Source organism: Cibotium barometz, chromosome 45 (genome assembly GCF_041138505.1).
Source record: "Cibotium barometz isolate CiBa-2024 chromosome 45, ASM4113850v1, whole genome shotgun sequence".
Classification (NCBI taxonomy): Eukaryota; Viridiplantae; Streptophyta; class Polypodiopsida; order Cyatheales; family Cibotiaceae; genus Cibotium; species Cibotium barometz.
The window spans coordinates 13,532,357-13,536,397 of NC_141090.1; positions in this window are offsets into that span (position 1 = coordinate 13,532,357).

The window sequence follows — 4,041 nt, forward strand, 5'->3', positions numbered from 1 at the left end:
TATTTTGGTACAATTGAGGGTTCAAATTAACGATTAGTATCTGATACAGATCCCTATAACTTCAGATTGCAATTAGGAGTTGGTTTGATACTCCAACCATTCCGTACAAATTAGTTACCCTTGATTTAATGTAATTTCTGATAATCATCATTTTGCATTTAACCCTTGGTTTATGCCTACAAATCTCACTCAAATTCAAGATTATTCACAACCAGAGTTGCATTTGGGAATGTGCATAATAATGAATGCTATATGCATTATGTATTGGGCACATTACATCAGTGTAAAAATGGGATCAGACATTGCCCTTGTCTAGAATAAGGCAAGAGGTAAGTCCTCCCGCATAGATTTGGGTTTGCATTGCATAATGACACAAGATAAACATCAAAAGCCCAAAAGAACTGTCAACAAAACATGTAAACATGTTGCTCACATGGAGCAAGAAGACCTGACAGACAAGCTCATGGCCTCAGCCCATGAAAAGAAGAACATCTCTTTCCAAGAGGAAGATCCACACCAAGAAGAAAAGCTAAAGGAAGACATGGACGCGTGAAGAGAAGGTGCCACAAGAAGACTGAAAGAAGAGGAAGACATGGACGTGTGGAGAGAAGCTGCCATGACAAGAAGACTGAAGACAAGAGAAGATGTGAGGCTCCAAAGAGTGAGGAGCCATGTGAAAATCTCAGAGAGAGAGAGAGACCCCACAACCCAATGTAACCTGCCCCAACAAAGTAAAACCACCTCTGAGCCATCGAGATGATGTAGGCCATGTGGTAGATGTATGTGTGAGCACTTTAGTCAAGGTCGTGGGCACTTGTAGTAGTAAGCCTTGGACACATGGAGAGAGAGAGTGTCAAGGACTATGAGTTTAGGGACTTGAGGCACTGGTCGCGGACTATCAAACAAGTAAGAGAGAAACTTGGTACAGGGTCCAAGTGTGCTAAGTTCACTTGAGGGGAGGTGTGCTAGGCAAGCACTGGTCGCGGACTATCAAGTAAGAGGGAAACTTGGTATAGGGTCCAGGTAATTTGTGGCCACTTCTCCTTTTTGTTTATGCTTGTTTGCATCCTCTCTCTTATTGCTCTTATTAGGGTTCGTCTGTCTACTTGTTACATCCTTTCTCTTGTTGCCCTTATTAGGGTTATGTGGTCTATTCTAGTTAGGATTTTTGCTGGTTAGGGTTTGCCAACTATCGTGGTGGGTTAGGGTGCTAGGGAGTAGGCTATCCTTGTGTATTGGTTTGGTTTCATTTTCACAAGTATGGAGCGGTTCGACTAGTTTGGGAGAGTGGGGTTAGTAGGGTGAGTAAATGTATGCATGGCAGTGACATACGATGCTTCCTCCTCATTAGTGTTCATCCATGGCTATGGTTAGTGGCCTCTTGCACATAGTTATGGTGAGCATGGTTCTTGAGTTTGCACAGCTGGCTAGGTAATTTGTGGCCTCTTCTCCTTTATGTTTCTTCTTGTTGCATCCTTTCTCTTGTTGCTCTTGTTAGGGTTTATTTCATGTGTTGGTTAAGGTGTTGTATTCAATGTTGGGTGCATAGTGTGGTTATGAATGTGTTGGTTACGGTGTTGTATTCAATGTTGGGTGCATAGTGTGGTTATGATGGGTAGTAGGCTTGTAATTTGGTGCTTCCCAATCTACTTGTTGCACACCTTGTTTTGTTAGTCTTCTTAGGGTTGTGTTGTTAATCCTTTCTCTTGTTGCTCTTGTTAGGGTTTATTTCATGTGTTGGTTAAGGTGTTGTATTCAATGTTGGGTGCATAGTGTGGTTATGATGGGTAGTAGCTTGTAATTTGGTGCTTCCCAATCTACTTGTTGCACACCTTGTTTTGTTAGTCTTCTTAGGGTTGTGTTGTTAATCCTATTAGGATTTGGGTGTATGTTTTCTCAACTATAAAGGGCTTGTGAGTGTCTGCTTTGGGTATAAGGGTTTCCATCTATTCCATCTGCTTTATTCATGGCTTTCAAATTGTGAACTTAACAAATGTCAATCTCATTATCCAAGATCAGTATATTAGGAGACACCTTCTCTTGCTCTTGCTCGTGCTCCTAGTTCCATTCCAAGGACTATGTGATCTTCTCATGTTCAAACTTCTAAGGCATTTGTGGCCACACTTGGTCTTGTTGGTGTTCTACCTAACTGCTACTAGCCCCTGACCATGGTTATGGTGTCCAAACTTGTAGATCATCTGCTTCTGATGTGCCCCTACGATAGTAAAACATGGTTGGGAAGCCCATGCACTATAGAAAGAGTGTAGCAACAAACCAATGTCGTGGGGCTTTGCCCAACCACACTCGCGAGCATAAACCAACTCAACCAAGAAGCCAATATCCCATAACCTGCATCACAATTGCATGGTCAAGGTGTGTCACTCACCTCATGAGAATACTTATTCTCAGAATTCTCATAGAAGACAATGTTGTCATGCAGCCACACTCCAAAGCTCCGCTCCGCCATTGCTGATGCACTCGAAAGGAAGCTTGACCCTCCTCACAACTTACTCTCTCACACTCACTTTCTCACATGCAAGCATGCAAGTACACATAAAAGCTCACACAAGCAAGCAATAGCATAAGATAGTAGACATAGAAGAAGAGCACTCTATTGAATTAGCATAAACGAATGAGTCATGAGAGTTAAATTTTAGGTTTTGTCTCACGGTGACCTCTAGGGCTCACACTCTTGGTCAGCCAAAGTTAAAAGTCTAGTCCTTAAGCTCATTTGGCCACTCTAGCTGGTGTAAACACCTATTCTACTCTCAACCTAAAATCCCATGGTGCACCTTTAATATACAACTAGTGAGCATACTCATAAAATATACAAAACATGGTTTTCAAGTGAACTTTGCACATTCCAATGCATGTGGCCCAAAGGTAGTGAAAATGATGTGGTGGCCCGACATCGATGCCATAGAGGTCTTTGACAAGGGTTAACATACCCTCCTTCTTGATTCTGTCCTCGTAATGTGACAATGAAGATGCATGAGGCTGATGTTGCTGGATGCATGTTGACAAGGGTTAACATACCCTCCTTCCTAATTCTGTTCTCGCAATGTGTCAATGAAGATGCATGAGGCTGATGTTGCTGGATGCATGTTGGCATTGGAAATGTTGGAGGTCTTGGAAGTTCTGTAAGGCAACAGGGTACAACAAGGTGCTCTTGTGGAAAATAATTGAAATTTAAGCATAATGCAAATACCTAATCAAGCAGTGAGGAAATATTTTTGTGACTGGTCAAATTTTTCTAGTTAAGACAAGGGTAATATTAAGGTTAGTCCAAATTCTATCTAAACTAAGATAGAGCAAAAAGCATGCCTTGGGTTTTGAGCCTAGTCTCTACACACTATTGCTTTGGTGAAACCATGTCTAGCTATTATCTAGATTCGTAAAGGAAATTGATAAGTGATTATTACATGCTTTGCCTTTTTTTAAAAAATAATAAGAAAATAAAAATGTAAAACAAGGGCACCACACTACAAAAACCCAAGCAATGGCCCAGAGACCTCGTACAAGAGTATCTAAGAACAGCTAAGTACCTCTATAGCACTAGGTTTTTTTAAGCCCTTTATTGATAGGTTTTTAGCCACAAGGTCCCATCCCATGGAGATCGAGGCTACGGTCCCAAGGCTCCATCACTAAGAGCTAAAAGCCCTACCTAGATCACACATGGCGATGGTTATCTTCTTGTGTGTTTTTTTTGTATTTTTGGTTTGTTCTTTGTTTTTTGTTTAAACTAGTTTCACTTTCACAATTCACCTAGAAATCTATACTACTCTAACTAAAGAGGGCACACTAAGGAAGATGGAGTATTGGCATGCTCCTTTGGCATACTTTAGGTAGGTCTCACAAAGGATTGAACTAGGATCAAATCTTGAATGGTTATTCAAGTAATAACTAGAAAAGTGATAGACTGGTCAGAACAATGTGAGGATGGGTTTAGAATACACTTGGGCAAGTGGGAAAATCTGGTCCATATCGAGGTTGCACGCAAGCTCATCATCAGATAACCATAGCTCATAAGCATGCTCTGAT